Raw genomic sequence first — 23,632 nt, 5'->3', positions numbered from 1 at the left:
CATGCGGGAGGCCGGGTGGACGTACCGCCGAATTGCTCAGCACGTGGGGCGTGAGGTCTCCACAGTACATCGATGTTGTCGCCAGTGGTCGGCGGAAGGTGCACGTGCCCGTCGACCTGGGACCGGACCGCAGTGACGCACGGATGCACGCCAAGACCGTAGGATCCTACGCAGTGCCGTAGGGGACCGCACCGCCACTTCCCAGCAAATTGGGGACACTGTTGCTCCTGGGGTATCGGCGAGGACCATTCGCAACCGTCTCCATGAAGCTGGGCTACAGTCCCGCACACCGTTAGGCCGTCTTCCGCTCACGCCCCAACATCGTGCAGCCCGCCTCCAGTGGTGTCGCGACAGGCGTGAATGGAGGGACGAATGGAGACGTGTCGTCTTCAGCGATGAGAGTCGCTTCTGCCTTGGTGCCAATGATGGTCGTATGCGTGTTTGGCGCCGTGCAGGTGAGCGCCACAATCAGGACTGCATACGACCGAGGCACACAGGGCAAAAACCCGGCATCATAGTGTGGGGAGCGATCTCCTACACTGGCCGTACACCACTGGTGATCGTCGAGGGGACACTGAATAGTGCACGGTACATCCAAACCGTCATCGAACCCATCGTTCTACCATGCCTAGAACGGCAAGGGAACTTGCTGTTCCAACAGGACAATGCACGTCCGTATGTATCCCGTGCCACCCAACGTGCTCTAGAAGGTGTAAGTCAACTACCCTGGCCAGCAAGATCTCCGGATCTGTCCCCCATTGAGCATGTTTGGGACTGGATGAAGCGTCGTCTCACGCGGTCTGCACGTCCAGCACGAACGCTGGTCCAACTGAGGCGCCAGGTGGAAATGGCATGGCAAGCCGTTCCACAGGACTACATCCAGCATCTCTACGATCGTCTCCATGGGAGACTAGCAGCCTGCATTGCTGCGAAAGGTGGATATACACTGTACTAGTGCCGACATTGTGCATGCTCTGTTGCCTGTGTCTATGTGCCTGTGGTTCTGTCAGTGTGATCATGTGATGTATCTGACCCCAGGAATGTGTCAATAAAGTTTCCCCTTCCTGGGACAATGAATTCACGGTGTTCTTATTTCAATTTCCAGGAGTGTATGTTCTAAAATCCTGCTGCATATTGACGTTTATGATATGAGCCTGTAATTTAGTGGATTACTCCTACTACCTTTCCTGAATATTGGTGTGACCTGCACAACTTTCCAGTCTTTGGGTACGGATCTTTCGTCGAGCGAACGGTTGTATATGATTGTTAAGTATGGAGCTAATGCATCAGCATACTCGGAAAGGAAGCTAACTGGTATACCGTCTGACCGGAAGACTTGCTTTTGTTAAGTGATTTGAGTTGCTTCACTACTCTGAAGTATTTACTTCTACGTTACTCACGTTGGCAGCTGTTCTCGATTCGAATTCTGGAATATTTACTTCGTCTTCTTTTGTGAAGGCATTTCGGAAGGCTGTGTTTAGTAAATCTGCTTTTGCAGCACTGTCTTCGATAGTATCTCCATTGTTATCGCGCAGATAAGGCATTGATTGTTTCTTGCCGCTAACATACTTCACATACGACCAGACTCTCTTTGGATTTTCTGCCAGGTTTAGAGACAAAAGTTTCGTTGTGGAAACTATTATAGGCGTCTCGCATTGAACTCCGCGCTACTCTTAGGGAATTCAGTATTCCGAAATCCACATTGTTAAGAGTGTGCCGAGAATACCTAATTCAGGCGTTAACTCTTACCACGGACAACAGAGTGACCAACGGCCTTTACGTAACACACGAGAGCAGCGGCGTTTGCGTAGAATTGTCAGTGCTAACAGACAAGCAACACTGCTTGAAATATCCGGGAAATGAATGTGGGACGTACGACGAATGCATCCGTTAGAACAGTGCGACGAAATTCGGCGTTAATGGGCTATGGCAGCAGACGTCAGAGGCGAGCGCCTTCGCTAACAGCAGAACATCGCTTGCAGCACCTCTCCTGGGCTCGTGACTGTATCGCTTGGACTATAGACGACCGGAAAATCGTGGTCTGGTCAGATGAGTTCCGATTCCAGTTGTTAAGAGCTGATGGGATTCGAGTGTTGCGTAGACCCCACGAAGCCACGGACCCACGCTGTCAACAAGGTACTGTGCAAGCTGGTGGGGGCTACATAATGGTGTGGTCTGTGTTTACAATGGACTGGGATCTCTGGTCCAATTGTACCGATAATTGACTGAAAATGGTTATGTTCGACAGCTTGGAGACTATTTAGAGCTATTCATGATCTTCAATTATCCAGGAAACGATAGAATTTTCATAGAAGACAATGCGCCATGTCACTGGGCCACAGCTGTTCACGATTGGTTTGAAGAACTTGCTGGACAGTTCGTGCGAATGATTTGGCTACCTAGATCGCCCGACATGAATCGCATCAAGCATTTATGGAACATAATAGAGTGATCAGTTAGTGCACAATATGGTTCAAATGGCTCTGAGCACTATGGGACTCAACTGCTGTGGTCATTAGTCCCCTAGAACTTAGAACTACTTAAACCTAACTAACCTAAGGACATCACACACATCCATGCCCGAGGCAGGATTCGAACCTGCGACCGTAGCAGTCGCGCGGTTCCGGACTGCGCGCCTAGAACCGCGAGACCACCGCGGCCGGCAGTGCACAATATACTGCACCTACAACACGTTCTCAATTACAAACGGCTGTAGTCAGCATGGATTAATATTTCTAAACGATACCTCCAACAACTTATTGAGTCCATGACACGTCGAGTTGCTGAATTACTCCGGGCATAAGGAGTGAAACTTCCCCTCTGTATGTAAAGAATGACAGTGCTGGAAAAACTCTTACGTTATTTGATTTTCAAACAGCTGAGCAAAACTGGACGTACTCAGACAGTTCTCTCTTTACATATTCTGATCATCACTAAACCGACACACAATATTTTTAGCGCAACGCAGTCTGACTTTCAATAATCCCTACAAAAGAATGGCCCTGACTAACAATAACCTATACCTATCATGAATCACTTACCTCACAAAAATCTTCGTTACTCGAACTACTGCAATACAGCGAGCGCAGATACTGCCAGCTAAATAAAAGATTCGAGCTACTGAAGGCACTAACTGCTGATAGGCATACTTAGCAAATGAAAGATTTTAATAGAGAACAAACAATGTATTTACCTTAATAGTGTTCAAAAGTCACAACATATTTATCAGTTCATAACATCCAGTCTTACAAATTTCCTCTTTCTGACGGACACACGTCCAGATCGTACGCTCATGGTAACCTCTCAGTTCCAACTGCCCAACGCTACGCGCTGTTCACATCCAACTGCCCAACGCTACACTAGCGAATACAATGAGTCCAACCAGCCACAGACTGCACACAGCGTAGTCAGCGATTTTAATAAAACCTAAACAGCCTACTTACATAGAAAAACCTAAACAACCTACTTCCAGGAGTTCCGACACGGTATTAGGAAGGATCTCAGGACTTTCGTCACATGAGTGTAACATAATGCTATCATCAAGCGCTTAACAAGGCATCGTCCCATAAGAGGTCAATCGCCGTTGCCTTCCTCTGACTTTTAAAACGACTTAACCAGCCATATCTGAGGGGATCTAGAATATAACATGGATTCTAGACCACAATGCAACTCGGCATTTTGTAGCAAACAGTGAAAGCAGATTAGACATTCATTATAGTCAGTTTAGATTATTTTTATATGTCACCCTTTTCCCACTATTACCCCTGTTGTGTCTAGACCATACAGCCCAGACACAATGCTGTAGCCGATAGGGCACGCAAGGCTAACGCAGACGGGCGTGAAGTCTGGAACATGAGACTTATAAATGCACTAAAGAAAAATACGTAGCCTTTTTAATACTTAACTTTATTCTCTTGTTGGAATACATCTCTCCTGCATACTCGTAAGCTATTTGCACTGATACAAATGGCGCCTTGCTAGGTGGTCGCCATTTAACTTAGCAGAGGGCTATTCTACTGTCTATCTCTCGGCAAATGAGAGCAAGGCTTATCACGTCCAATGGCTAGCTATGTTGTCCGTACAACTGGGGGCGAGGTCTCCTCAGTCTCTCGAGACCTGCCTTGTGGTGGCGCTAGGTTTGCGATCCCACAGTGGCGACACGCGGGTCCGACATGTACTACAGGACCGCGGCCGATTTAAGTTACCACCTAGCAAGTGTGGTGTCTAGCGGTGACACCACAACCCCGCCACCAGACGTCACCAAAACTCTCACCAATCTGTGAAAAATCCCCAGAAAATTATGTATATCTGTCTAATATCGGTACATTCTATGATTTTTCATATGTCTATCATTATTTCCGCAATCCAAGCCTAGGGGTGACAGGTATACCTTAACCGCAGTGTTTTTGCAGATGACAAGCGATATGTGTACCAAGTTTGATTGATACTGCTTCATGCATTCCACAGTTACGCTTTACATGTCACGTCCTTTCACACTTGTACCTCACGTCGGTCCCTAATGGAAAATGGTCATCAGCGCCGGCGCTACTATCCAAGAAATCTGTGGATTCGACAGCAATAATTTATTAGGCTGGTGTAAACGTTAGTAGTGTTTTCTTTTTGCGTTTTAGTATTCCAGCTGCTATGGGTTTATTTAGCGAGTGTCATTTTTTACTTGTTGTTCATTGTTGCTGTTTGAGTTTACATACTGTCATTCAGTCATCTGGAGATAGTGAGTGGAGCTCTGGACGCTAGAAAATGGAGTGCCAAGTGGAGAAATCCCAACATTTCCGGCATATTCTTCTATTTAATTTCAATAGAGGGGTGACAGCCGTGGAAACAGCCAGAAACGTTTGCACAGTGTATGGGGATAATGCCATTGGACAGAGCACAGTAAGAAAATGGTTTCTCATTTTAAGGAGGATCGTTTGACATTTGTGACCTTCCACGTTCAGGAAAACTTTAGGGGGTTTGATGAAGATCGTTTAAAGTCATTAATCCACAATGACTCACGTCATTGTACTTGTGAACTGGCAAATGTGATGAACTGTGATCATTCCACCATCGTGCGACATTTACATGCAGCGGGGCAACGGGAAAGGTTCAAAAATCGGGTGAGTGGGTACCACAAGCTCTAAGCCAAAACCACAAATATTAGCTGGCTGCCATAGGTGGATCTCTGCTTGCTCGTCCTCAACTGGATCGTGAACAACACCGACCATTCCTATCTGGTGACGAGAAATGGTTTCTTTATGTTAACACACGGAAAAGAAAGGAACAGTTGAGCCCAAACAAAGCAGCAACTCCCTGCACACAGATCTGCGCGCATCCACAAAAGATAAGGTTATGCATCTGGTGGAACAGCTACGGTGTGGTTCACTACGAATTGCTTCCCCGAGGTGTAATCATCAGTGATGACATTTGTTGTCAACAACTAAGACGTCTGGCACACGCAGTCCAAGAAACAAGAGCAGGAAGACTGCGTGAAGTGATGCTACTTTGCGATAAGGACCGCCCGCATTCTGCTAGACTGACAAAAAACTATGCAGCAGTTGGACTGGGAAGTCATTGTGCATCAACTTTATTCACCTACTCTGGCGCTCTCAGATTTTCTTTTTTTCCGCTCTCTATCGTACAACCTTCAGCGATCTTTCTTTCCGGATGAAAACGTTCGCCGAACATGGTTCGACGAGTGCTTCGCCTTGTGTTTAATAAACCTATGGAAAAACGCCACGAACTTATGCACAAACCTAATAGTTATTTTCGACTATTGTAACATGTTTTTAGTAGGTCACTTTTTTATCTGTTTGTCTGTTCGGTGCAAATTTTGCAGTTGATTTCAAACTAACTTCTCTATGAGCAAGAGACCTGAAACTTTCGACATAGCTCAAAACTGAATGACAATACAAATTTAACATGCTTTCGTGTCCGTCGTGTGGCGGATGGGACCTCGTTTTTCTGTTAGTCTGTTCGGTACAAATTTTGCAGTTGATTTCAAACTAACTTCTCTATGAGCAAGAGACCTGAAACTTCCGACATAGCTCAAAACTGGATGACAACACAAATTTAACATGCTTTAGTGTCCGTCGTGTGGCGGATGGGACCTCGTTTTTCTGTTTGTCTGTTCGGTACAAATTTTGCAGTTGATTTCAAACTAACTTCTCTATGAGCAAGAGACCTGAAACTTTCGACATAGCTCAAAACTGAATGACAATACAAATTTAACATGCTTTCGTGTCCGTCGTGTGGCGGATGGGACCTCGTTTTTCTGTTTGTCTGTTCGGTACAAATTTTGCAGTTGATTTCAAACTAACTTCTCTATGAGCAAGAGACCTGAAACTTTCGACATAGCTCAAAACTGGATGACAATACAAATTTAACATGCTTTAGTGTCCGTCGTGTGGCGGATGGGACCTCGTTTTTCTGTTTGTCTGTTCGGTACAAATTTTGCAGTTGATTTCAAACTAACTTCTCTATGAGCAAGAGACCTGAAACTTTCGACATAGCTCAAAACTGGATGACAATACAAATTTAACATGCTTTCGTGTCTGTCGTGTGGCGGATGGGACCTCGTTTTTCTGTTTGTCTGTTCGGTACAAATTTTGCAGTTGATTTCAAACTAACTTATCTATGAGCAAGAGACCTGAAACTTTCGACATAGCTCAAAACTGAATGACAATACAAATTTAACATGCTTTCGTGTCCGTCGTGTGGCGGATGGGACCTCGTTTTTCTGTTTGTCTGTTCGGTACAAATTTTGCAGTTGATTTCAAACTAACTTCTCTATGAGCAAGAGACCTGAAACTTCCGACATAGCTCAAAACTGGATGACAACACAAATTTAACATGCTTTAGTGTCCGTCGTGTGGCGGATGGGACCTCGTTTTTCTGTTTGTCTGTTCGGTACAAATTTTGCAATTGATTTCAAACTAACTTTCCGAGAGCTACAGACTTGACAGTTTCCACATAGGTCAGAACTGGACGACAATACGATACCAATGCGCCTTCATGTCTGCTGTGTGGCGGTGGGTATTTGTTTGCCACATCTGGTCGCTTTCTTATCTATTCGGTACGTATTTTGCAAGTAATTTCAAACTAACTTCCGGATGAGCTATAGACTTGAAACTTCCAATGTGGCTTAGAACTGGATCATACCGCAATATTAAAACTCTTTCTTGTCGCCGCGCGGGGTAGCCGCGCGGTCTTAGGCGCCTTGTCACGGTCCGCGCGGCTCCCCCCGCCGGAGGTTCGAGTCCTCCCTCGGGCATGAGTGTGTGTGTTGTCCTTAGCCTAAGTTAGTTTAAGTTAGATTAAGTAGTGCGTAAGCTTAGATCCGATGACCTCAGCAGTTTGGTCCCATAAGACCTTACCACAAGTTTCCAAGTTTTGCTTTCATGTCTGGTGTGTGGCGGAAAGTATGTTGTATTTTGTGTCTTCCCGATGAGCTAGAGAACTGAAACTTCCAATATATCTAAGAACTGGATGACAGTGCAATACAAACTTGAATTCTTGTGTACTGTGTGGCAGAGGGTACTTTTTGTACCGATGCTCTTTACCTCTTTTGTCCCAGTTGCGAATGTTTCGCAGTAAGGACGACTGCCGAAAGACTCTGTGTAAGTTTGAATCTCTCTAATTATTTCCTTCACAGTCTATTCACGGGATATTCGAAGGAAGAAGCAATATGTTGGTTGACTCAGGTGAAGAGAAACTGAAATAAATCTGTATTTTGCCACATTCTCTGTTGTAATCTCTCAAAATGCTTTAAATCGATTGAAAAATTTCACACACAAGACTGAAAACAGAAAATAATTATTTAAATAAAAAACTTTTTAATATAAGACTTTTTAAAACGGACTAGAAAGTATAAAATAATTTCTCCTAGACCCATAAGGATTCCTAACACCATAAAGGTAGCCCTTAAAATTTGTGCTTGTGAATCTTTACGTAGTTATGAGAATTTGTGCTTGTGAATCTTTACGTAGTTATGAGAATTTGTAAAATTTAATAGTTATGAGAACTTATAAAATTTAAAACTAAAAACGTAGAGAGCATGCAGTAGACAACAGTAAGGAGTGTAGGGAGAAGATGTCATTAGGAAAACTTGCATAACAGTTCATATCATTTGCAGTGCAGTAAAATTGTTAGCCGCTTAGGTGAACTATTTATGCTCCAATTATTTATTGAACATGCTCCACGTTTTTTGTTTTAAATTTTACAAGTATGGTCATAGCTATTAAAAGGTCATAGTCACACATTTTCAGGACTTCATGTATGGGCTTAGAAATTTGTATGGGTGTAGCAGAAATCATTTTAGTTTTTTAGTCTACTTTAAAAACGTATTATATTAAAAAGTTTTTTATTTAAATAATTATATACGTGTTGATGTCTTCAGATCCACTCCTCACACTTATGGGTAATGGGGTCTCATATACCAAGACTATATTTTTTCAGATAATAAGTCGTATGCGTACGAAGTTTATGTGTTCCGCACACACACACACACACACACACACACACACAAATTATAAATTAAAAGTCCTCCTCTGAGTTTTACTGTCTCTATGTGAATCCTAATACCAGAAACTACTGCAGCGATTTTGGTACAGTATTCACTAACAGATGGACTGATTCACAAGAAAGGTCGTCATCTGTTCCATATTTCATTGGCGTTTGGAGTCACACCTCGTGGCAATGAGATGATTTATGAGATGTTCACCTGTACAGGTGGCGAGAAAAGCAGTAGAGCGAAAAGCCGCCGCAAATACAGAGACCAGTGAAGCTCAACTAGACCTGCAGGCTAGGCTAGTATCAGCATTTATGTTCAAGCATGCATTTCTCCGAGTGAGTCCTTGTTTTTGCCCAAGCTTTGTCTCTCTTCACAGGCAATCTGCGAGGAGCGCTCAACAAGTAATGCAACATTTTTTTTCTCGGCCAGTTTCGGTTGAAAAAAATGCGGGATTTCTTGCAGGACATCATGGAATATTGTCGTTTCAGCCTCTATATTCCCATGAAGTTTCGATAGGTAGTGGCGCTATACGTAGTCTTCAAAATGCGTTTCAAGCTGAGAGCTGTCATTGAGTTTCTTTTGCTGGAAACCCATAGCATCGCAGATATTCATATGCACTTGCAGAATGTCTACAGCACGGTGAGTCATTGAGCGAGGCTTCCGTCATCACCACAACGAGGTCGCACAAAACTGTGCGACCTCTCGCATGCCGACCGGCCGCACAAAGCTGTTACACCTGCAATGTTGGAACATGCGAACACTCTCATTCTAGGTGATCGATGGATCACAGTCAAACACCTCGCTGCTTAGCTGGAAGTCTCTGTTGGTAATGCTAACACACTCGTCCTCCAGTTGGGATATTCAAATGGTGTGTGCCCGCCAAGTTCCTCGTCGCCTAACATAAGACCACAAAGAGGAACGAAGGACGATCTGTGCGCAATTGCTTGCGCGTTACGAAGTTGATCGTGACAGTTTTTCGCCAAACAATCGCTTCGTGCCGGAAACAAAACGACAATCCATGTACTGGCGCCACACCACTCCACCATCTGTTTGGGCCAACGAAGGATGCACTCTGCGGGAAGTAGTAGTTGGATGATTGGAAGGTTATGACGAAGCAAGATGTCTCCGACGTCGACCAGTTGAATACCTTAAGGTCATACATCACAGGAAAACGTAAATGCCAAAAGGTTTACATATAAAATTGAAGTGAATGACATGACCAGCAAATTATTTTCGCAGTTTTACGTTTTATGGTAAAAGTATGGACTTTTATTTTTCAGTGTCGTTCATATTGTCATTTTCTTGCCCTGAAGAGACAAAAAAGCTGGAACACCTGCCTCATATCGTGTAAGGCCCCCGCAAGAACGTAGAGGGGCCGCAATACGACGTGGCATGGACTCGACTAATATCTGAAGTAGTGTTGGATGAAATTGACAACATGAATCCTGCAGGACTGTCCATAGATCCGTAAGAGTACGAGGGAGCGGAGATATCTTCTGAAAAGCACGTTGCAGAGCATCCTAAGATATGCTCAATAATGCTGGTGGCCAGCGGAAGTGTTTAAACTGAGAAGAGTGTTCCTGGAGCCACTCTGTAGCAATTCTGGGCGAGTGGGATGTCGCATTGTCCTGCTGGAATTGCCCAAGTCCGTCGGAATGCACAGTGGGCATGAGTGGATGCAGGTGATCAGACAGGATGCTTACGTACGTGTCACGTGTCACCTGTCAGAGTCGTATCTAGACGTATCAGGGGTCCCATGTCACTCCAACTGCACACGCCCCACACCATTACAGATCCTCCACCGTCTTGAAGAATCCCCTGCTGACATGCAGAGTCCACGGATTCATGAGGTTGTGTCCATACCCGTACACGTCCATCCACACGATACAATCTGAAACGATACTCGTCCGAACAGGTTACATGATTCCAGTCATCAACGGCCCAATGTCTGTGCTGACGGGCCCAATCGAGGCATAAAGGTTTGTGTCGTGCAGTCATCAAGGCTACACGTGTGGGCCTTCAGCTCCGAAAGCTCATATCGATGATATTTCGTTGAATGGTTCGCACGCTGACACTTGTTGATGGCCCAGCTTTGAAATCTGCAGCAATTTTCAGATGGGTTGCACTTCCGTCACATTGAAGGATTCTGTTCAGTCATCGTTGGTCCCGTTCTTGCAGGATCTTTTTCTGGCCACTGCGATGCCGCAGATTTGATGTTTTATCAGATTCCTGATATTCACAGTACATTCATGAAATGCTCGGGGAAATCCCTACTTCATGGCTACCTCGGATATGCTCTGTCCCATTGCTCGTGCTCCGACTATAACACCACGTTCAAACTCACTTAAATCTTGAGAACCTGCCATTGTAGCAGCAGTAGCCGATCTAACAACTGCGCCAGACACTTGTTGTCTTATATAGGCGTTGCCGACCGAAGCGCCTTATGCTGCCTGTTTACATACCCCTGTATTTGAACACGCATGCCTGTACCAGTTTCCTTGGCGTTTCAGTGTTATAATCCCCGATATATCAAATAATTATTGACAGTGATTCCAGACCAAAAGAACTGGCATTCCGTGTATTTATTTTAATTAAAGTAGAATCACTAATCATATTAAATCATTGATTAACAAAAAGTGAAGCAATCAGAATACGTAATCAGATATCACTGTAATTTCGTGCACGTAGTCATCATCGGAGGGCACGCAACTCTGTGTCACAGATAGAACAGCCCCCAGAGTGCATTAGTGTTGTCACCAGGCTGGAAGGGTATACAAGGGGTGACAACAGGGTCAGATATCAAGTGATCACTGTGAAGGGCACTGAGCTGCCGTGTACTCATATGAGACAGCGTTGTTTGCACCTGTCAGGGTTGGAAAGGAGCCTCATTGGGGGTCGTCATTTGGCCAGCTGGTGGAATCGCGGAGTATCTAGACTTCTGGGCCGTTTATATGAGGCAGTGGCCGATGTTGGGCTGCGTGGCAACGTGAGGGCAGGTATACTCGTCGCCAGGTTTCCAGTTGACCACCTCTGTCCACCCCTAAGGAGGATCACCTTATGTGTACCAGGAACATCATCACCCCTTCACATCAGTGCCTGCCATCTGATAACAAGTAGCGGACACCCGCAACATTCTGTGTTTTAACACATCATTGGTTGGAAATTAGAGACAGACAGACGTCGAATGCGTAGGTTGCCACTCACACCACAACCCAAGTGGCTGCGTTTGGTGTAGCGGCGCGACCGGCAAGCAAAGACTGCCGACGAAATGCGTCGCATTATGTTCAGTGGTGAATCGCAGTTCTGCACTATCCCGACTGACCATCGCCGGCAAACATGGCGATTACATAGGGAAACGTCCCGTTCTTCCAGTGTTTTAGAGAGGCACAGCGATGTTATTCTTGGTGTCAAGATGTCGGAAGCCATCGGATATGACTTCAAGTCATGGCTGTTAGTGACTGAGGGAAATCTGACAGCACAACAGTACGTCATGGACGTCCTGCGTTCTCACGTGTTACCTCTCATGTGGTAGTACCATGGTGTCATTTTTCAAGAGGATAACGCTCGTCCGCATACGGCACATGTGGCTGTGAACTGTCTGCGTGATGCTGAATTACTACCGTGGTCTGCAGGGTCCCCAGATCGGTCTTCCAATAGAACACGTGTGAAACCAACTCGGACGGCAGTTGTGCCCTACTGCCAGTGTCCACGACATCAAGGACACGTTACTAAAGCTTGCCTCAGCAGAGGATACAACAGCTTTGTGACACATTTCACAACCGGATCAATGCATACATCCAGATCAGAGGGGCTACAACATCATACTGATAAGTGGGCTCATATTGCCAAGCTCTTGGCAAATTTGATTCGATAACGTAATCATTGCAATAACATCACACATCCCCTTATCTAAATCTACATCTACATCTACTTGAACACTCACTTTGAAACCTTCCCTTAGAAAAAATTATGAATTACTGTGCTGATAAACCCCTTACGTTATTTGATTTTCAAACAGCTGAGCAAAACTGAACGTACTCAGACATTTCTCTCTTTACTTATTCTGATCATCACTAAACAGACACACAATACTTTTAGCGCATCGCAGTCTGACTTTCAATAATCCCTACAAAAGAATGACACCGACTAACAATAACCTATACCCTACATGAATCACTTACCTCACAAAAATCTTTGTTACTCGAACTACTGCCATACAGCGAGCGCCAATACTGCCAGCTAAAAAAAAGCTTCTAACTACTGAAGGCACTAACTACTGATAGACATAGTTAGCAAATGAAAGATTTTGATAGAGAACAAACAATGTATTTACCTTAATAATATTCAAAAGTCATCACATATATATCAGTTCATGATATACAGTATTACAAATTTACTCTTTCTGACAGACACACGTCCAGATCGTCCGCTCTTAAAACTCCATCTCTCTCGCCACATCCACCACTGCTGGCGACTCACCTCCAACTGCGCAACGCTACGCGCTGTTCACATCCAACTGCTCAACACTACAATAGCAAGTATTCCAACAATGCCAACCAGCCACAGACTGCACACAGCACAGTCAGTGATTTTCATACAGAGCGCTACATGGCGTTACCAACATAAAAACTTAAACATCCTACTTACAATATGTTGAAAAATCGTGCTGCATATTGACGTTAACGATATGGGCCTGTAACTTAGTGGATTATTTCTACTACCTTTCTTGAATATTGGTGTGACCTCTCACCTTTGCAACTTTCCAGTCTTTGGGTACGGATCTTTCGTTTAGCGAGCTGTTGTGTATGATTGTTAAGTATGAAGCTATTGTATCAGCTTGCTCTCAAAGGAACCTGATTGTCATTCAGTCTGGACCGGAAGACTTGTTTTTATTAAGTGATTTAAGGTGCTTCACTACTCCAAGGATATCCACTTCTGAGTTACTCATGGTGGCAGCTGTTCTTGATTCCAGTTCTGGAATATTTACTTCATCTTCTTTGGTGATGGAATTTCGGAAATCGTGAAGTTTCCTTCGTTTCCTTCTTCCCTTCTGAGTGTTCCACTTCTTTTGTCAGGCAGTGTATATTCACAGAACGCTAGCTTGACAGCGTCGAATGTGAAAATTGAGTGATTGAGTGCTAAGTTCAGCGTCTCAGTGACCGCGCGTGGACGCGACACGGTCACCAATTGAACCCACTTGAGTCCTGCAGTGAGTCTGCTACTGAAGACAGTCGCAGTTGCTGTTGTTTCTGTTCGCCGGCGGCTGGACAGGTCTGTGTAAACATAGGCGCACAGCAACCGCTCCGCCGTGGCCCTAACTCTGCCACTACCTCGCGTGCCCCCTCCGTCAACCTACCACACCGCAAAAAGCGGAGGCAAACGGCGAAGCAAGCACAGAGGCTGTTTACCCATGTGGCACATGCAGCACATGCTACGGGTCTCGCAGTAGCATGACCAGTTTTTCGGGGGAAATTAACAGTAAACAGTTTTGAACTGAAAATTGGGGTTTTTAATTGGAAAATGATCATAGTAATACGGTTTGGTGCTGTATGCACAAGACTGTTCAGCACTGGAAATGGGTTGACTGTGCCGAAAAAAATTCGTTCAGTGCGTCCGCTGGGACCTGAAAAACAGTTTCTGATTTTTGCCTTTCCAACAGCCGAGCTATGGAGATCATTCCACAGAATCTCGGGCGTCGTATAGCTGCATACAAAGGAACGAGCGTAGCTGATTTTTGGCATTGCGAAAGCACTGTTGTATGCGGATTCGCAACTTTCTGTATTCTCCGTGGCGTTCCGATTTCGGATTTGCCTTGAAACGTCTGACTAATACCGCCCGCAAGAACACCGAGACTACATAACTTACGACGACAAGGGAAGAAAAGTGTTGTATGTTGAGTAATGAGCTTGAACTGATGAAAGAAACATTACAGATCGAAAATATTAAATAACAGGAATTTAAGAATTTACACTGTGAAGAGTACAAAACGCAGGAGGAGTCCCACCCGGAGACTTGATGAAACACTTAATGATCTTAAACAAGATTCAGAAAAACTGAAACGTCACTGGGAATCTCAGCTACCAGAAGAGAAAGCTCTAAATACTGACTTAACATCGAGGACTGTAAAAAACAGAGTCGACTTCCATCATTAAAAGTTGAGTTTAAGGTTTGTAACACAGAAAGTGAGAAAATCATCAGTGATGATAACATAGAAAAGTCTGCATTGAGATGCGAACACAGCAAAAATATTGACAAGGACGAAAAATTAATAGAAGAGATAGAAAGCAAACACTGTCTGGAAAAACGTGCTCTTGAGTAACAGTTCAGAAACTTGAAGAGAGATTGCACAGAATATAAGACGGCAAATACTAATTTGGAAACTGTGCTCAGTGCCAAGGGTGTGGAAGTCTCAGAGTTGAATGCAGAACGTGAAATACAGAAAGCAGAGTATGTCAACATGAAACTGAAGCAGGATACAGATTTTGAAAACTTAATAGAACAGTTTCACGATTTGGAATATACATTTTCTTGTGTAATAGATTTTCAGAGAACTACGCAACGGAACTAAAAGAAATAAGTTTCAAATTTGAAACATTGATAAAACATATTTTGCACTTGAATAGCAATAAAGCGAAGGAGCTAGAGAATTATATAGGTTTACAGTTGGAAGGTATGATGAGAGACTCAGAAAAAGCGTCTTCTGATTTGTAAGACTCGGTTTTAGGCTTAATGAAAGACAAAGGCAATACTGAGGCATAGTTAGTTCTGAAAACTGAAGAACTACACGGGACACCTACTGATTTAGCTGTGTTACACAATTAAGTTAGATTACAGTTTCAAAATATGTTGAGCAGCAGGTAACAATTGCAGAACAGCGATACAAACTAATTAACTAACTAACTGATCATATCAGCCCGCCCTGTTGGCCGTGCGGTCTAACGCACGGCTTTCCGAGCGGGAAGGAGCGCCTGGTCCCCGGCACGAATCCGCCCGGCGGATTTGGGTCGAGATCCGGTGAACCGGCCAGTCTGTGGATGGTTTTTAGGCGGTTTTCCATCTACCTCGGCGAATGCGGGCTGGTTCCCCTTATTCCGCCTCACTTACACTATGTCGGTGATTGCTGCGCAAACAAGTTCTCCGCATAAACCATCATTACTCTACACTCGTCTGGTGTGAGACGTTCCCTAGGGGGTCCACCGGGGGCCGAACCGTACAATAACCCTGGGTTCGGTGTGGGGCGGCGGAGGGGTGAAGTGGACTGCGGTAGTCGTCGTGGGGTTGTGGACCACTGCGGCTGCAGCGGGGACGGAGCCTCTCCTTCGTTTCTAGGCCCCCGGTTAACATTCAATACAAAACAACTGATCATATCACTGATTAAACACCCAGTTAGGTTTGTTTCTGCCAGATAAGTAAAGTGAGTACCACACGCTAAGTGTACTTCGTTGGCTCCTCGATGCACAAACACCAAAGCATCTCGCATTAGAGATTAAGTGCTTGTCATATGATCATAGTCAAAACACAAGGTCTTGCTTATCCAGTACCCTAGTTGTGACCATCCACAAAACAAAAACAATCACAAACTCCTTACGTGTTGCTGCCATCCACCTTCGGGCCAAGCTGTCGTGCACTCTGGGCACAATTATATGCTCTGTTGCTTTTAAGAAGAAACTGAAATATTTCCTCCTATTACACCCAATACGGTTCCCCAAACATTAACGCGAATGACAAATTTTCTGTCTATCGAAAAGTAAAGCAAATGCCCAGATCCTCTCCTATTTACGCTTTTTCCTCTTTTCATTTCTGGCTCCGGTCGCTTTGTTCTCCCCTACCTTCATAGTATTGTGTTCCACCACGTTTGTCTTTTTCTCTCTCTCTTCAGCACATTCTGCCATGTGCATTGCTGCTACAACTCATAGTTTAAAACTACCTCCCTGTAATTTGTCTCTGTAACGAATGTAAACTGCGCTTATTTTTTTCTGTTTCTGCCCCAAAGAGTATTAATTAGTAAACGTTTTACACTCATGTTCAGGAAAAAACTGAACACCTTGAACGACTTCAGGTAGGACGTTCATATTCATAGGACGTACACATTAGTATGTTCTGCAGAAATGATCAGCATTTGAACCATGTCGGCCCACAGCTTCAAGTTCAACGTCGATATACACTCCTGGAAATTGAAATAAGAACACCGTGAATTCATTGTCCCAGGAAGGGGAAACTTTATTGACACATTCCTGGGGTCAGATACATCACATGATCACACTGACAGAACCACAGGCACATAGACACAGGCAACAGAGCATGCACAATGTCGGCACTAGTACAGTGTATATCCACCTTTCGCAGCAATGCAGGCTGCTATTCTCCCATGGAGACGATCGTAGAGATGCTGGATGTAGTCCTGTGGAACGGCTTGCCATGCCATTTCCACCTGGCGCCTCAGTTGGACCAGCGTTCGTGCTGGACGTGCAGACCGCGTGAGACGACGCTTCATCCGGTCCCAAACATGCTCAATGGGGGACAGATCCGGAGATCTTGCTGGCCAGGGTAGTTGACTTACACCTTTAAGAGCACGTTGGGTGGCACGGGATACATGCGGACGTGCATTGTCCTGTTGGAACAGCAAGTTCCCTTGCCGGTCTAGGAATGGTAGAACGATGGGTTCGATGACGGTTTGGATGTACCGTGCACTATTGAGTGTCCCCTCGACGATCACCAGTGGTGTACGGCCAGTGTAGGAGATCGCTCCCCACACCATGATGCCGGGTGTTGGCCCTGTGTGCCTCGGTCGTATGCAGTCCTGATTGTGGCGCTCACCTGCACGGCGCCAAACACGCATACGACCATCATTGGCACCAAGGCAGAAGCGACTCTCATCGCTGAAGACGACACGTCTCCATTCGTCCCTCCATTCACGCCTGTCGCGACACCACTGGAGGCGGGCTGCACGATGTTGGGGCGTGAGCGGAAGACGGCCTAACGGTGTGCGGGACCGTAGCCCAGCTTCATGGAGACGGTTGCGAATGGTCCTCGCCGATACCCCAGGAGCAACAGTGTCCCTAATTTGCTGGGAAGTGGCGGTGCGGTCCCCTACGGCACTGCGTAGGATCCTACGGTCTTGGCGTGCATCCGTGCGTCGCTGCGGTCCGGTCCCAGGTCGACGGGCACGTGCACCTTCCGCCGACCACTGGCGACAACATCGATGTACTGTGGAGACCTCACGCCCCACGTGTTGAGCAATTCGGCGGTACGTCCACCCGGCCTCCCGCATGCCCACTATACGCCCTCGCTCAAAGTCCGTCAACTGCACATACGGTTCACGTCCACGCTGTCGCGGCATGCTACCAGTGTTAAAGACTGCGGTGGAGCTCCGTATGCCACGGCAAACTGGCTGACACTGACGGCGGCGGTGCACAAATGCTGCGCAGCTAGCGCCATTCGACGGCCAACACCGCGGTTCCTGGTGTGTCCGCTGTGCCGTGCGTGTGATCATTGCTTGTACAGCCCTCTCGCAGTGTCCGGAGCAAGTATGGTGGGTCTGACACACCGGTGTCAGTGTGTTCTTTTTTCCATTTCCAGGAGTGTAGTAAAAAGTGCCTGCGGCTCTCGTTGTCGCTATAAACCGAAGGTAATGGATCAGTGTGATTTGAGCAGACGCGCAGGACGTCTCGCAGACGTATGAGCGAACCGTACCGTCAAATCAGTGAGTTTTAATGAGGGCGCATTACTGACATGAGGGTATGTAATGCATTCATCCGGGAAATCGTTGCTCATGTGGGACAAAGTGTTTGGACAGTGTAATAGGTGTGTGTAGAAGGGCTCACGAAAGGCCCTAGAACATGATGAGATGGATCAGGTCGCACCATCCAGACCACCCTCCGAGAAGATCGACACCTCATCCGAATGGCGTTGCAGGATAGATCTCCGTCCTCCTCGGCTCGGCCACAACAGTGGAATAGTGTAATACATCGTATACTATCAGGGGTGACAGTCCATTCCCATTTATTACGGGATAGCTTACGTGCACGTCGTCCACTTCTCTGCCCATCTTTGACGAATGTGCAGAAACATGTTAGACGGCAGTGGTGTATGGAACGTCACTGGGGACAGGAATGGCATCACATAGTGTTTTGGGACTAATCCAGGTTCTGTTTGTTTGAAAATGAAAGCCGCATTTTGGTACGCTACGGACAGGGCGGGTGGCGTCAAAGTGACTGCATTTGCACAAGACATACAGCGCCAACTCACGGCCTTATGGTATGGCGCTATGTTTACTACATCGATACGGTGTGTGGTGAAATATAGCCGGGTTGGAGATCGGTTTCACGCTGAAATATTCAAGCCTCCGTCGTCAGTGGCAGACCAGTGTAACTAAGCAAGTGTCTTCCTGTATTTTACATTTGTATACCACTTTTGCAAGTTTTAACTGTCAATGCGATATGGCGAACTGTACAAAATATTTTTGCTGCTGAAAGTCTCATCTGTAGGGAAAAAAGTCGAACAGTGTTCCCACACAGGCAGAATCAGTAATTTGTCAGGTAAATTCAGTAAGAGCCAATCAGAATGCTTCATTCATTCACAAGACATCCTTTGTGCTGGGGCTTTGGAACCTGTACGGACTGGTTCTAGCAAGATGGGGGCCGAGGTATCTACAGCAGGATGCTGTCCCTCATCTGCCCTTGTGGCATTGGGACATCTCCAGCGGATGTAGGACACCGAAAATACCAGCCATTTTTTTCTTCTGCAGGACAGAGCTTCGAATGCTTTTTGCATAATCGTTCTGGTTTTCCATTCTGCGCTTAGACAGTGCTCTCTTTCCAAACAATGAGAATGCTTTTATGATTAACGGTGTTTTCCCAAGCGTGCAAATAAATGATGAAGGCTTTTAGTGGTGAGAACCTTTACCGTTTCTGAGATGTATGTTGAAAGCAGGATGTCACGATTTCTAGGAAAGGTAGCATGGGATGCCTCATTAGGACTATCGTGAAGAATGCATTCGCTGTTATCCTGGACTATTTTCGTAAACAGGTCCTGGTAGGGCGAGAATTTCCATGCAGACAAGCTGCGACATCACGAAAGTTCCTACAACAACAAAAGCGACCGTTCACTATTTCTACGACTGTTTCTACGATTTTCAGAGGTAGACTTGGCTCTTATTTACAAAGACATGTGATGTCAGTATGACACTAACAACATTTTAGCTTAGCCTGCGTGGGTGAACCACAATGCAAACGTCTCTCGCTCTGTGCTGAACCCCCAGCTCTGAAAGCTATGCATCAGCCACAGTAAACACGTGCACGGCTGGACGCATCTCTCGTGTCCTGTTAGGATATTTCAGAACAATGCATCCTGTGCTATTCTGGGAAGGCTTGCAAAAGATTTCTATAGTGTGCCCAGAGGTAGACTTGGCTCTTATTAACATAGACCTGTGACATCAGTATAACACTGATAACCTTTTAGCTGCGCTTGAGATGGTGAGTTTCTCGGTAATTATAGGTCTTCGCTGGACCACAGGCAGATAGGCAACGCGCTAGCAACGGTAACCACGTGAGCGCGGCCCAGAGGTGTCTTGCATATGGGACTGGCGTAAGAGAGCTGTCCTGCGCACATGCCTTGCGACCTCTCCAGGGAACAGTTTGCTGATACGTTGTATTTGACGATAGTCCAAAAGCGTTTTTAAATGCAATGAGTATTTGTGCACTGCATTATTTTTGGCTGTTTAAGTGTTGTGAGCATGTTTGCATAGTGTTACATGTGGATTATTTTTTGATAATTTACGAGTTGTTTTTGTGTCTGTTGCATTACTTTGTGAACATGTCTAGGCTGTGCAATGCATTATTTCGACAGTTTACAATTAATGAGCTTGTTTGTAGAGCGTTGTACATGCATTATTTCGACAAGTCGTTTTCTTGTCTGTACATCAGTGTACTGTATTATTTCGGTGATTTACGAGTAGTTTGGAGGTCTGTAGGCTGTGCAACCCACTATTTCGACAGTTTACAATTAGTGAGCATGTTTTCAGAGCGTTTTATTGCATTATTTTGACAACTTACGTGTTGTCTGCCTGTCTGTACATCAGTCTACTGCATTATTTCGGTGACTTAGGAGTAGTCTCCAGGTCTGTAGGCTGTGTATTGTGACACCAAGCATGTCAGAGCGAGTGTTTTGTATCAGTGTAATAAATAAACTACGTGAAATCCATACCTAAATAAATTGTTCCAAAATAAATAAAGTCCACTCCTTCCTCTCCAGCAGCCCAACACAGGCTCAGTCATTGTCCCATCATTTTTCCCCAGACTGCCATGGGATGACAGTGCCCTCAGGGGGTGGTACTCTATACTAGGTCAGTTGGACTCCAGACCTCATGGTGAACCCACTGGATGGAACTACTGCCTATGACAACTCGAATTGTTTAAATAAACACTGCATGCAGAATAAAGACTTACGTCTGTCCAATCCAGCAGCCCACTACAGGCTGAGTCCTTTTCCCACCGATTCCAAGGAAGAGGTGGCGGTTGGTTGACTTAGGTTAGTTTAGGTAGCCCAAGTGACCTATTTTCCTTCCAAAATTTTCACGCCATTTGCTTATGTTAGTGGAGGTAGCCTAAGTGACCTTTTTCTGCAAAAATATGAACTTCCTGCCTTTTTCTAGGGGGAGAGGAGGGGGGAGGGGAGAGGGGCAGGTTATTGGAGGTAACCCAGTTGACCTATATTCCTGCCAAAATTTGAACTTCCCACCATGACGTCATTGCGGCATTGCCACATATATTGCTACCATCTTGGATCCGCCATCTTGAATAAATTTAGAACAATGCAGAGTGTGGTGACACAAACTTTGTCCCACCTGCTCTTCGAAAACGAAGCCAATCACTTTCGACTATACTTTAAGGCAAATGGATGGGGAACACTGTTTTTGGTCATTTGTAGTTGGAAAGCCATTGAAAGGGTCCTGTAGTCCCCTTTCATTCTCATTGTATTTGCTTTCCAGTGCACTTTGCATCCTACAGAACAATTCGGGTGCTTTCGTTGCTAAATTTCGTACAGCGAAGACTGAGCTATGATTCAATCCAGCTGTAGCCTACTTCTTTCTACGATTTGCAAGCATCATATGGCTATTATATTGTTTTTTTTCAGACTTTCGAATGCGTCTATAACGCCATTATAAGTCTTCCATGTTTTATACGTAACCCAACTCAAGACTATGATTCCACAAAAGGTTTATCCCTTCTTCTCCGATTCCAAAACTCTCTGGCATGCGTGAGTGAATGAATGTGGGTGTGTTTCATTTTGTTGTGCGGTGGTTTAGTATGCTGCAGAGAATCAGCGGGAGTCTTACAGAATGGCCAACCCTTATTGTTTTCAGGTAGGCAAAGAGGTTTGTTCCCTTTGTGTGAAAGTTACGGGTGTTGGTTTGGTGCCAGAAGCCTCATCTCGGGGTTTTCCTGGGCACGGGGTTGTGTGGGACAAGATTTAGTGTGAGATGAGCAGTCTGCTGCCAGCTCTCCGAGGGTCTGCAGCCAAGGTCTCTTCAAAGAAAGGTGAGCTGATTCAACCGCGTGGCACTTTATCTCGTAGTGAGAGCGGAGCTTTTTGTAATTCTGTCTCACACTGAACTTGCACATTGTGCAGCTTTTCTCCTCGTTTTTTGTCTTATAAGGATGTTTAGCTGGGTCGCAGCAAGGAATGCAAGGCTTTTGCAGACTTTGAGTTTGATTCCTAATGCAGACGTTGGTGCATAAGAAGAACGTAGCACAAAGGAGTTGCGTATGTTGAAGCGATCTCACGTAGGAAGTGCGCCCTCGGTTCAGTGTGCATGTTTGTGCGTCTGAACTGCGTGTGTACACATTCTAATCTTTCCCGCATCTTGATAATTTTTTCCTCTTTGTGAATTTTCTTTGTTTCATTACTATATGTCCGTTGGAAACAATCCACGTGGGTTAATGATAGAATTTTTTAGCCCTCGGCCGTTACACTTTGTCTATTCAAACGTGTCCTCTGTAAAATGTTAATTGTTCGCGACTGTGTGGTTTAATGTTGCTAAAATTTGGGCACAGTACGTAGAAATTGTGTTTCCGCGAACCACGTGGCCACACGAGTTAACTGTGAGCCTAACTTTCCCGTGGCCCCTTGTCTCTGTCCTACAGTTTACTTATTGCTCCGGATTTTGGAATTTTAAATATATCCTGTCCGGATTATTCAATTGTATTCGTGTATATGCGGACCTCGTTGAGGCTCTTGCTCCAAACTGAGGTTCAACCTTAAATTCAACCGTGAAATTCGGATTCACCCTCTGATTTAATCATTTGTCAACACAGCGGAACAAACCTTCTAACCTCGTTGCATGTTGGTGTTGCGTCCGTCCTTGCTGTCCTTTGAGTGATTGTGGGTCTGAATACGAGTATTAAACCTTTCCCGTCCCACCTCTAATTATGACCGCGTTTCTAAATTAAGAGATTCTGTTGTGAATCGTTTAGCGTTTCACAAGCAATCGGACGTAGTTACTAGGCAACAGCAGTTATATAGATGTCTTATATCAATGTCTTAAGAAATAAATAATTCTGTTTCAAGACTTATCCAAAAAAAAATTGTTCGAATAGCTCTGAGCACTATGGATAGAGGTCTGCGCGGATGCGGATATCCGCGGATATATCCGCGGTGTTTGTTACTTGGCAGATAAAATCGCGACCGGCGCGGATATCCGCGGGTCATCTGCGGATAATGAGCAAGGCATCTGCCCTGTACGTATGTTGCAATGTTAGTTGAAAACTTCAAGTCTGTTGACATTCTTGGAATCTTGCAGCGCCCGGGTAGAGCGGATTTCTGTTGTCCTCAGCCCCTGGCTAAGACCTAAGTAGCTGTACCCAAGAGACCTGCGCCTGATTCGCTGCCGCGACCGTGTCTTTTGTGTGGCATGTGAAGTGCTCTTTGGGCGGCAAACCTGACCACTGTCTACCAGACAGGTGCCCGTTGGAATTTTGCGCTGCCTTCAGTTAGCGCTTTGTAGTGACCGAGCGACAACGTGCATCGTAGCAAATATCAGTGAGAGTTCTTTCTTCAAATGAACACCATATCGATGGATACAATTTCGTGTGAGGTGAAAAAAGGTGATTTTACATTAGTGAAGGA

The sequence above is a fragment of the Schistocerca nitens genome, chromosome 5 (genome assembly GCF_023898315.1).
Source record: "Schistocerca nitens isolate TAMUIC-IGC-003100 chromosome 5, iqSchNite1.1, whole genome shotgun sequence".
Classification (NCBI taxonomy): Eukaryota; Metazoa; Arthropoda; class Insecta; order Orthoptera; family Acrididae; genus Schistocerca; species Schistocerca nitens.
The sequence above is the reverse complement of the archived record's forward strand: the minus strand, read 5'-3'. Positions refer to the sequence as shown.